This window comes from Poeciliopsis prolifica, unplaced genomic scaffold (assembly GCF_027474105.1).
Source record: "Poeciliopsis prolifica strain line A6 unplaced genomic scaffold, Auburn_PproV2 SCAFFOLD040, whole genome shotgun sequence".
Classification (NCBI taxonomy): Eukaryota; Metazoa; Chordata; class Actinopteri; order Cyprinodontiformes; family Poeciliidae; genus Poeciliopsis; species Poeciliopsis prolifica.
The window spans coordinates 844,043-856,958 of NW_026562415.1; the positions used below are offsets into that span (position 1 = coordinate 844,043).

Sequence of the window (12,916 nt, forward strand, 5' to 3'; positions counted from 1 at the left end):
AGTTCACATATGACAGCTGAGTTCGTAATTAACCCTGTAGACTTATTTCCTTTTAGATTTTATTTTTAACATTGCTTATACTTTTACTTGAATACATGAATGCACGTTGCAGTTTATAAGTTTTGTTGGTTTTTTTTTGTGTGTTATTTTTGGAAAGTTGGGTTTTTGTAGTTCTTGTGGAGCAGCTGGAGGTTTACCAGGAATACATCCAGGCCGAAAATCTTGGCAGTGACACAACTGTTCTGCCGAGCAAAATTTCCATCTCTTGTCTCTTGATGACAGTTCAGTTATTGTGCCAAATAGTCAAGTGCATGTTAATTAATTTCAAAGAGCTTACTGGGTCTACAGATTTTACTTTGTATGAAAGATCCTTTTTTTCTGATTGTTGTGTTGGATGTGCTTAAAATCATTGCTTTCTTGTGTTAGCTGTGGTTGGCTCCAAAGAAAAGAATGCTGGTAATTCATAATCTAGCAATATGGACATATACATTTAAGTTAATTGCTGGTATTAAGTGGTGCCTGGAGAGAAAAAAAAACACTGAAGAGGCCTTTAGAAGGGCTTCAAAGAAACTTTTTTGTCCAAACAATGTCAAGAAGTGAATGAGATTTTTTTATCACAAGTGACAGTGGAATAGTAATGTCCCCTACTGATTTCTTCACTTGATTTTGGCCTCTTAAAAAAAGTGCTTTTTATTTAACAGAAATGGGATTCTCTCTACAAGAAAACTGCTACTCTATACCCAAATCATTTATAATTCTTCAAAGAATTTCAGTAAAATTTAGATATTATCTGTTTTTTACTCATGATGGGGTCCCATGGTAAAAAAAGATTAATTCATAAAGAAGTGGCTCAATAATAATCAAATTGGAATGTTACAGTTGTGGTCAACAGGCTTCCCAGATCTTAATTAAATTCAGAACCTGAGGTCATTTCTAAAAAAGACTTGGGTCAGCAAAAGCCAGCAGTTTGTAATTAACTCTGCGGGATATTAAGCTAAGAATAGGTTGCCATTCATCAAGCCTTTGCCCAGAAGTTTATATCCAGCATTCCGAACCAAACTCCAGAAATTTTGAAGAAAAGAATTTCACCAGTGGATATAATAACTCTAGACATAAATTTTATGTGTTTGCTCCCAAAACTGTAAATGTTGTGAACTTTGTCAGTTGATGCGTCTGTCCAGAAATAATTATATTCCAACATATTTAGAGTATTTCAGCATTAAAACTGCGTCAATTAATGCAAGTCATATTTCAGTGAGTTTTATGAATACAGTCATTAATACATTTTAACATTTTGATCTTTTTTGTAATAGACCTTTTTCACGGCAACCGGAAACTGTATCTGAAAGGGCTGCGGCACTTCCTGTTTTGGTGACTGTAATTCTAGTACTCTGAAACTGGCTCTCCTCCTCCGGTCCTTTTCATCATCCTTACTTAATTTGCCAGCCCTTTCTTTTGCTGATGCGGAGGAAATCGCAGCGGCTAATTCATCCACCAACAAAATACAAGTTCTTCCACGAAAAACTGCCATTTACGTTCCTTTCCCACCTGTATTTTATAATCGCCATGTAAAATTTGTTGTAATCTCAATATTACTTGTGTCAAATATAATTTCTCTCATAGTTTGGAATATTTCTTTTTTGTAGGCAATGAAAAAAAAAACAGGCTCAACTGCTATCAATTAATTTATTTGCAAGTTGGGTAAAAATCTAAACTGTGCCAAATCAGTCCCATTATGTCCTAACAAATTGCTCTCTCATCCATTTATTTGTTCTTTAGTTTGACATCTTTCTGTGTATTTCTTGTAAGGGGAAACATCCTGAACCTGTCAGCAACACGGTGGTGCAGAAGCCCAAAACTATGGGGAAAATATATCTGCACTCCACACTTTACAGATCTTACACAGGTATAACGTTTGGTTTGTTTTTACACGTATGTTTTCTTTGTCAAAATTTATTATGATTATGTCACTGATGTTTGTAGGACCACTTCCAGATCCCGACATTCTGGCATCAGGAGAAAAACTACGCCAGCTGGAGTCCCAACCACTTATCGCTCTTGTCCTAGATGGTCTTATCAGTGCCCACCTGAAAAGTCCTCTGGTAGCATCATTCTGCACCACATGGCTCCAGACTTCCCTTCTCTTCCTTTGATGCTGCATAGTCTTCCAAATATGTGCTTTGTGCCCACACTTGGTCAACTTATGCATCTTCATTCTCTGCAAGTGTCATTGGAAATGTCTTATCTAAATAGAACCCAGAACAAGAGAGCAGTCCAGATGTCCTGCATGGGTACATCTTGGACAACCAAGACTTACTGCTAGCCGTTTCCGTGATGCTTGCAGAGGAAGTGCAGAGGAGGAGTCTGCTGCCACAGCACTGGCATCTCGGATGATTAGGGGCTCCACTAGACAAACTGCCGCCATGAGGTGTGGTCTGCAGGTGGAGTCTGAGGTGCTGGCAAACTATGCTGGGATGTTGAGGATTCCTGTGGGATTCATTGTTCGCCCCGACACATCATATCTTGATGCAACTCCAGATGGTAAAGTGTATCACATAAGTCCTTTTAGAATCACCCCCGTTTGAACTGGTTGAGGTAAAAAGCAGATTGAGGAATGGGGAACAGGTTGCTCACTTCAAGGTCCAGGATGACCACTCAGTTTTGAGTCGTTCACACGCCTACTACTGGCAGGTACAGGGTCAGCTGGCAATCAGCGGATTGAATGGTGCAACTTTGTTCCAGACATGCTAACAACAATAACTGTTGATGAGGCTTTCATTGATCAAAGGAAATCTAAACTGGACTTATTTTACTTCCAACACCTTCATTGATGTGTTCATGTCAATGCAATAAGAATTATAAAATGTGTAACAAGCCCTTTTGTTCCTTTGCATTTCAAATATCCAATCTCAAGCTGTGTGAATCACTGTAAATAGTTGTTACTCATGAAACATACAGAGATGTGCAAATGTCTTTAAAAGGCAGTTGGATACTTTACAAAAATTTGTTTTCTTAACTGCAGTTGTCTTGAAACTTATGTTTTGAAATTTTTCTCCTTGAGGTCGTCTTAAGTATTTTTCTTCAAGTCAATGTATGGTGTACAATAATAAAATATGAAATAGTTATGGATTTTTTTTGTTTTTACTAGATATTGTAAATTGTACTTGATTTGTTTTCCTTGCAATTCAACTTAATACAAAAAGAAAGTCAAGTGCCAAAGTGTGTTTTAACTGAATATTTTTTGCAAAAGTCTAGACTACTAACTTTTTACATAGCATTACAACAATTAACATACAGAAATAATTTAGTCTGCAACATAAAATGGGCCTTGATAATTTGCCAAAACACAACAGTTGTGCCAGATTTGATTGACAGTTCCTATTAAAGTGAGAGGCACCGGGGAATCCCAGATGTGGTAGCACTTTACTCTAGCGATTGCTCGCTCTACAATGATCCATTGCAGCCGAGCAATGGTCTGGGTCTCCTCTGTCTCTTCCTTGCTGAACTGACCAGGATGCCTAAATGGTGGAATGATGAGTTTGGCTCCAACTTCATGAAGGAGGTCTTGAATGAGGAAGCCTTTATCTGCCACGACTTCATCTCCCAGCTCAAGCAGAGGAAGGATTCCACTGACCTTTGTTATTTCTTTGTCGGAGATGCAGCCTGTGTACAACGTTGAAATGTCACCAACCCACAGGGAGCAAATCCAATCAGCCCTTTCAGAGTGGTGTGGTTCTTGTAGGCAGAGAACGTTTCAGACTGTAAGGTGAGGGATGATGGCGTTTCCAGAGCAACTTCTGTGCAGTCCAAGATGACACGGACATTTGGAGACAGACATTTCTGAGGAATACTTGCTTTTACCTTCTCACGACTAATCCACAGGTTGATGGAAGAGAACACAATGAAGAGGTAGTTGGCCCAGGTGATGGTCACTCGGTTGACAGTAGCTATGCTGACTTGAAACATGTCAGCAATGAGCTGCTCCTTCGTGCCCACTGCAACCCTGAATGAGAACATCAGGAACTCATCAATCAGAGGCATGCAGCAGGCAGGGCTGGCTTCAGCACATGCTTCCTCTCCAAGTTTCTGTCCTCTGGTCCAGAACACCAGGCATGATGCAGAGGGTGCAATGGACTCCCAGAAGATCCGGAACACACATTCAAATGGAAATTTGGTGTAGAACCGGATCTGGTCATCAGAGGCACAGTAGCGGCTAAAAAGTGTGGCAGACAAATCCACTTTTTGAAGTCTGGCCTCCAGCTCCTTAATATAATCCAGAGCTTCATCAAGTGCACCTGTAAAACCACAAAATAAATTACCAAAACATACGGTTAGCAATAAGTTTTAATTATATATTTGAAACATTACTTATGTTAAGATCAATACATGTTGTGAGTCGGAGCATGTATGTAGACAGCCATTGACTTAATCTCTCCACAAAATACACAACCACATAATCTCATATTTTCATTATTGTGTGATAATAATAATAATAATCATATTATTAAAGCAACAGTTATATTTTACTGAAATTATCTTACATGGAAAATATATACAATACAATATCTTTTACCTGCGGGTGGATGTGCCGTGTAGTCATGGTCCACAGTAGCATCTTCAGCCTGGCTAGCTTTCTAAGAGAGGACAAACTGCCGTTTCTTAGCCCTCTCGATAGCAGACTCTCTCATTACAGGTGCACTGAAGTTATTCCAGGCAAACAGGGAAGGAACAGTTCCACTTTTAAGGCGGCTGGTGGTGGATCCGCTAACAAAATCCTCCGGTGTGAAGCGGCAGCTACATACGAAAGTGCTCCCCGTCTTTATGCAAAAGTCCGGACTTTCATCTCTTAGTATCGCCTGGATCCACTGCCTCCGTTGGTCCGGGTCCGTCGGGAACGCATGATATGACAGATAAGGCTGTTTTCTTGCCCCGCATGAACAACCAGGGACTGAACAAAAGCAACTGCGCCGAGACAGAGCCATTTTCCTAGCCTTTTAATGCTAACGCTATAGCTACCGGAAGTTATCCAATTCCACATCCGCTTTAAAAAAAACCGGAAGCGTGAACCCCGCGCATGCGCACAACCGCCCCGGCCCCGCGCATGCGCACAACCGCCCGGGCCCCGCGCATGCGCACAACCGCCCCCGGCCCCGCGCATGCGCACAACCGCCCCAGCCCCTTCGGGTGGTGCCGTGTAGTCATGGTCCGCAGTAGCATCTTCAGCCTGGCTAGCTTTCTAAGAGAGGACAAACTGCCGTTTCTTAGCCCTCTCGAAAGCAGACTCTCTCATTACTGGTGCACTGAAGTTACAGGGAAGGAACAGCTCCACTTTTAAGGAGGCTGGTGGTGGATCCGCTAACAAAATCCTCCGGTGTGAAGTGGCGGCTACATACGAAAGCGCTCCCCGTCTTTATCCCCGTCATCTCTTCGGATCGCCTGGATCCTCTGCCACGAAGGAGCAGATTTAGAAGTACACCGAAAGCTACCGAATTTGTGAAAAATTGTGAGCCGCACTGAAGTAAATAAGAGAGAGAAGTTCAAATTCAGATGAGAATGAAAATCCTTCCTAAAGGTGAAGACATATCTCAAGGGAAACCACGGATAGTATAGGAAATAACGCCCTCTTCACTTCCGGAGAGCAATGGTCCCATTTCCAAGTAAGGTGAGACTGACAGTGGTCTATCCTGGCCCCTTTCTGTTTGCTACAGCGAGGTCCTTCTCTCTGCTGGATGAAGGATGAAGCAGCAGGCGAACAGAAAAAAAACCCTCAAAGAAAACCAAAAACCCTGGTTCCCAACACTTGGAACCAATAGGAATCGCACCATGAAATGTTGACTTCCATCTTGGCAGAAGTGTGGCATAAACGTGTGAGTATTTTTTTTTAGCCTTATTTGGCTGTTGGTTTTCAACTAAGGAATGGAGATTCATTTTCAGAAGACTAAATGAAAACAAAATGAATTGGTCCTTCTGAAGTCAAGAGCTCACTGGTCATTATATTTATTCAGCTATAAAGAGAGGCATTTATCTTCTTCCACAGATGCTAAGGCATATGGTTGAACAGAGCTACATTTTCTCAAGGGTCATGTTTTTGTTTTTTCATTCAGCTGTTTGGAGTAGCACTCAGAAAAAACGTGTTTCACTGTGACAGCACATCAAGCCTGAATTGACTCTCCTGGAGCAGCCCTTGTCACACACAAGAGGTAGACATTGTGTTGGAAAGTAATTTTTATCACTTTGCTTGTTATTTTGAAACCATTTAGGTCCGCCTTTCAATTCTGACACTCAAAAATACATGCTTACTTACAAAGGTTGTTTCTTCTGTTTTGACCCTTTCTAAAGTTTGTAAAAGCTGAAATGCTCCCTGATTTTGACTTGGACAGGTGTACAAGTTCTTGCTAGGTTGATAAATACCTTGATGATTTAGAGAGAATATTAACTAATTGATAAACATATGGCAGTAATGTTAGTTTTTTCTGATATAGTTTTTTCTTTTTGGATGCTAGGCGACCTTTAAATTGAACAATCGAATTTAACCATGTTGCCAAATTCACACTGATGTCTTTACTGCTCTTATGTTACCACTAGTATTGATGAATAACTGTAATAATGTTTTAATTTTTACTTAAATACATACATTTTTGAATTGTTTGTGTGGGGAAACAGTTTCAACTGTTTCACAAAATGATTTCCACTGCAGTTTTTCGACCAAAGTTCACATTAAAATTATGCAAGATTTCTAAAAACTGTCCACTTAAACATATTATGTTTATGTAGCATACCAAATAAATACCAGTGGTCAGGAATTGAATATAACTGAATATTTATCATTTAAAAATATCTGAGTTGTGGGTTCATCCCCCTGATTTGTAATGTCCCTAGTACAACCTGTTGGTGTTAATTGGTATTACAAAATAATAGTTTAACCACTGGCAACTTTAGGTTACAATTGGGGTAAAAACATTTTTATTGCCTACATGTGTAATAGCATGACATGGTCACAAAAGTACGATTCCCAGCAACTGTTTTGTATTTCTTTGCCCACACCACATGTTGATGAAACACTTACTGACTCTTGCATAGAATCCCTGGAGCTTGAGGGATTAAATGCGCTGTGCACTCAAAATAACTCAAATACCTTTGCTCAGCTAATATAAATGTAAAGAGAATGCTGTCTGTTAATTCAGATGCTCTTCTCAATAGCGAGTGGCTCTTGTCACAGCTCATTTCAAAGCCATCACTGCGCATATGTCAAGTTGGTTTCTAGAAAACTACATCGCCTTCAGCCACTTGCCTGGAGGCCTGCAGCTCTGAGTCTCATTAAAAAGATATAGTAGGTTCGTGCCATAGGGGATGGGGGAGCACTCGCTCCACTTTAGGACTATAAACCTCTAACTATTTCCCATGAAAGCACTCCTGATGCTTAAAGGAAGTCTGGGGACTGTTGTGCCAAGCGTTGGATATGGTTTTCTCGCATCGCAGCAAGAAAAACAAACAATAGATTACCTGACTAAGAAAAACTGCATAAAAAAGATTAGCAATAAAAACTGTACTGGTTTTGAGTAAAGCATCTGGGTGCAAGCAGAGAGTCTTAAAAGTACATAATTGTTCAAAAATAACATAAAATCATGGGACACTCCTGGCACAGTTATGGTTTCACTTGTACTAATAAACTTTCAGTTAAAGATGCGTTTCATGACCCTTTTGGTTTTATTATCCACACATTTTCCAGCATAATGCCAAATGCCTTTACTCAGTTTTTCTCCTGTCAAATGTTGAATTACCCAGTAATCCTTATTGCTCTTTTTGCAACAAGCAGCCATATAAATGCATAAGAAATTAGTTACCTAGTGAGAAGTGCCACAGCAAATGATGTGTAAACTTCAGCATTTGAACTTGAACACAAAATATAATTATGTTGCTTTTTCATCCCTCTGCTTGTTTTCATTTCAAACAGCTGACCATAAAAGCTTTATGAAAGTGTTATATACCCTACAGAGCCAAAACCTAAAAAAGCCCCCTATTGTTGTTCATCAGCATGTAGATGAGAGGTAAATGTATTCGTCTCCTGCCGAGGAAAAGCCTGATCTGTATTCATATCTATATTTGCATATTTCCCAATGATCTCTTCTCGTCTACACTCTCACTTGCTCTCTGTTTGTTAAATCAAAGCGAAAAGACAGTTTTTCTTTTTTTTTATATATATATAGATGTTTTTTAAAAGTAATAATGTTTCATATCTAGTGAATATAAAAAATAGTGTTTATTAAACTTGAATGAGGATGTCACTGTCCTACCTTGACTTTCCACTAGCTGTGCAGTGCTGGCTGAAAGATCAATAGTGTGTCAAACAAAAAAAAGAAAAAAAAAACAGAATCAGATGCATAAACATGATATTTAAATACCAACCTGGTTACAAATCAACCACAACATCAAAAACTCTCTCAGGTGAGGGAATCAACATGGATTTCTTTCAGTTGTTTCAGCTGAATGTGGTTGCTGCGTTGACTTGTTTTGCCTACATAACTCCTGTGTTATAGATTATATTATCATATGGCCATTCCTGTGCAGTGACTCTCTCCTTCTCTCATAACTCTCCTTTGAAGATGTACAGTCATCCAGGGCTTTTTAACTCTATTATCCTACAAACGCAAGCATTCAAAACAGTCAGCTGACTCTGTAAAACTCCCACTGCTGTATTTTTTATTTATTTTCTTACACAGTGAAGGTCTTAGATTCACATCAAAGATTGCTTCTCTGTGTGACAGAGAAAGCTCCAACACCACCCAATGTATCCAACTCCCAATGCATTATTCAGAACTCTCCCCTATACATATGCAACGATTTGAAGTCAATTGAGCTGCAAGCCTGCACAATTGCTGAGATCTTTCCACTCAGCCTAGTGAAAGAATCACGAGCTGCAGAGGAAAGTCAAACAGTGGTAAAAATTTGCCAGGGAATTTTATTCAAGAAATATTATTCAAAGAAAGACTTGGAAATTTTTATGAATTTTTTTTTAACGACACTCCATAAAACATTTTCAAGTTGGAAAGGTTCAGCCACAAAGTGACATTGTGTTCGTAGTTTATCCATGACAGCATTTTTGTCTTTTCCTCTTAATCTTCTTTTTTCATAGGCTCCAACATTAAGTGATGACTATTTAATGTGATACATTGTTGGGATCTAATGATGTCTTTCAGACTATATCAAATATTCTGTTGCAATTTAACGGCAGATAAATTGCTGGACTGGTTGAGTGTAAGATAATGCAGGACTGAAACTCCCCCACCTATTGCTGCTGACTGGCTGGCTAAAAACAAAGTTGTCCAATTTGGAAATGTCTACCCTCATAAAAAAAAGGGTCATAGCTTCCACACTAAAGGAGGGTGAGTAATTATGCTCACTTATAGCTACAGTTTAGTAAGCTCCAGCTGCATGTCTCATCAGTTTGTCATTCCTCTTATTTTAAAAAGAACAGAGTAGCAAACAGTTATAGTATTCTGTGGAACATGTGTTTACTTAAAAGCAACTAATATATTTTGCTCAAATCTGTTTAAATCATGATTCACATATGCTGGTAAATCCAGACCGTTGCTCTTTCTTTACCTCAGCAGATTTAAATAGTTCAATTCCTACTCCATCCCTCCATCTCTACCTAAGAGTACAGCAAAATACTTTTAACTTCTTCTCTTAAGAAAGAAGCTGTCATCAAACTTGGAGAAAGCAATCCACCTTTTTCCACTTGACAACCATTGCCTTAGACATGGCTCTGTTCATAACTGGGGTTATTTATTAATTTATTTTTTTATCACCACCATGGCCTGAGATCCTGTCCATCAACACCACAACACTGGGTCAATGACAAGAGGCAGCACTAGTAAAGTCCATTGTGCACAGGTAGCAAGTTTGTGAAGTCCAGGTCCCTTCCAGTTCAATTTACAATTTGGTGTAAATTCAAAATTTACACCAACTTGGGGTTTGTAAATTATGACCTAGATTGTGAAAATGCATTTCCATTTTTGCCCATGCTCATTCTTGAAGTGCATATGCATGTCACAATTTCCAGCTTGAATCAATACACTTCAAATCAAATGTGGAACTCTGGTCAAAGAGAATACAAGAAAATAAAACACAGAGAAGGTGGTCTGATTTATTAGGGCCTATGACATCTTAGGATGTATTCTGGTCATAACTGTTGGTTTTTGAAAGGGCATTTTAGTTAATTTTTCAGCATTGAGAGGAAAATGTAAATATTTTGATGTGTCCATAATAGATCATATCTTTCATCCAACCATTTATTCTGACAGTGCTCTTCCCAACACATATCTCTGGTTTAATAAACACTCTTCTGCAACTTATTGATCACTCTGTAATCAAGAGACTTCATTAGTGCAGTGCTTGCTAGTCACAGCATGTTTTGTTTGATCAGTAATTAGCAACTAATCATTAATGTGTCTGAACATGTTCCTTTTATCTTTTGGACAGATTTATCTAAAGAGGCATTCAATAAGCTACTTGAGGCGAAGTTGAAGAACACATCCCAAGCTTTTCGGTGATCAAAACATATCTTCTGTGCCTCTGCTGATGCGTTGTTGGTATATAGATCTCAAACAGCTGGAAACAGAGGGAGTCAATAAAGAGGTGTTAGAGGGGAACATTATTAAGATAGTTGAAAAAAAAAGTTAGTGGATTTCTGTCTTCCTCAGTGTTGAGGATTGCATCTTTTTTTTTTGTGCAGTAAATTTATCCAAATGAGGTTTCTAAGCTAAACAATGGATCTGCATCATTAGCATTTTTTTTCCTCAGTGCATACAGCACATTGCAGCGAAATGCTGCATGGTTTCTGCTCCAGATGTGCTGAAAGTTGCTGTGAATAGTGTATGTGGATGCAGAAAAGCAGGCATACATATGTGAGGACAATTAATTACGTCTTAGAGCTATTTGTGTTTGATGCATAACTCTGAACTGGTTACAGATCAACCACAACATCAGAAAGTCTTTGATGCAATGTCTTGCATGTGTCACAAGGTTATGCATGCATATTTTTCATGGTTACTACACAAAGCTTTAAATGACTTGGTTCACTTCTTCAGTCAGAGGTGTCTTGTATTAAAAGCAGGCCCATTTGGTATTTTCTCTAAGGTCACATCTGCGTTTGTCTGTCCTTTTCACTCATTTACCTAAGCATTTTCTCCTTGATACAATCAGTCTTCCTTCCTCTCATTTTCCTTGCTCATCTTCTTTACTTCTCTCTGCAAACATTTTTCACACACTCCTTTCCATCTCCATCCTCTCTGCTGTTTTATTACATCCCTCCGTATTTTTAGAGAGGCTCTGCCAGGCCAAAGTGAGCAAACCCTGCAACCAGAAATACTGTGATTGATAAATCCCTCCTTGCCGGTGACAGGGGGCTCCTCAGTTCCAATCACAGTACAAATTGGCCAAAATGCCAGCTGGTGTTTGTGCACAGCCCCACTTTGAATGACTGCTTAGTGTTCTACAGAGATTTAGGAGGTACGCATAGAGACCTGGACATTTTTAGCCAGTTGTGAGCTTCAGGTTTGACCGTGCTTCATTTATCTAAGTAAATTTTGTTTATCTATAATTGTATTGATGAAATCCATTACTTAGTTTGATTTAAAAATAATGCTGATATAGTTTCATGTCATTTTTTGGGCCTGTGAAAAGAAGCCAGAGTTTCCCAGATAATTACTATATTATGCAAGTCTAATTTAAAAAATATATGAATGCAGAAATGTTATGTTATGACCATTTTATTTCCTGCTCACTGGGGAATACTTTCATAGGTAGGGAGAGTACCCAGAAAATGTACTCCAGTAAAAGTATTCATCCAAGAAATCCTTCAAGTAAGAGTGAAAACACATTTATTAAAGGACGACTTAAGACCATAACGTCAATCATTTCACATTTAAAAATATCAGACAAAGAACAGAATTACATGTATATTCTGACAAAAAGCATAATAATTCATAGAAATAAGATAATTACAAAATAAACTTAGAAAAGAAAACTTTTTCCAAACCAGAATCAATGTAAAACCTATCAAATTAAAACATACAGTATATTGTCTATAATGTTGGAACAGGAGAAAGTCCAGTGACAAAATTTACTGTACTGTTAAAAAAAAAGGTTCTATTTGAGCGTGTTAATGGAAAGTTTAGTGAAAGAAAAATGTCCAGTAGAAATAAATGAACAGTCGACAATCATAGCTTCCTGGAGAGCGTTGTGAAGCAAAGCCAAGTCAGAACATAATGGTTGATTTGTGGCTGTGTTTTAATGGCCACCATACATAGATACGTTTACATGTGGGTTAAAATTTTAACTTTCCTTATTGTAAGTTAAAATCATAATAACAAAAAAGTGCTTGGAATATATACATTTTATCTAATCTATTTATACAATATGATTTTTAAAGTTTTAGCTTATTCATGAATTCATAGAGATGCAAATGTATGCATCCATTTGCCAACATTAAAGTTATGATTAGTTATTTCTAATACTCACCACCTGAAAGAACCTTTTTCCCATTAATAATTTCCATGCATAAGGACCATCAGCAAACTTAAACTGGCCTGTAAACATGGAGCTCTCTGCTCTGGCACTCAATGATTGGCCTTCTGGGAAATGTAAAAAGCTCCCATTCTTGTTTTGGCCCCTTGCCTTCTCACAGCCCACTGAAAAATGTCCATTTGGCTTCTGACAGCATTACAAGCCTTAGCTCCTTATGAATCCATCCCGGTTATTTGCCACACATCCTGCGCTGCCACCCGTCGCACTCGCATCCTGACCCACTGCATCTGTCTCCCAGCATTCCTCCTTCATTTTCTCCCTCTTTAGAGAAGTAAAGGCCGAACTTAAGCATCAGCCATTCATCTACTTAAGCCATGGAGCCTCAAAG

The 12,916-nt window shown here is 38.7% G+C and overlaps 1 long non-coding RNA gene across 1 annotated transcript; it reads left to right on the top strand.

Moving 5' to 3' along the window:
• The first annotated feature begins 5,769 nt into the window (after positions 1-5,769).
• On the top strand, positions 5,770-10,549 carry LOC129375663 (uncharacterized). Its single transcript, XR_008607659.1, has 3 exons — positions 5,770-5,867; positions 6,105-6,200; positions 10,483-10,549. It is a non-coding gene; the product is annotated as an uncharacterized LOC129375663 (long non-coding RNA).
• The last annotated feature ends 2,367 nt before the right edge of the window (positions 10,550-12,916 follow it).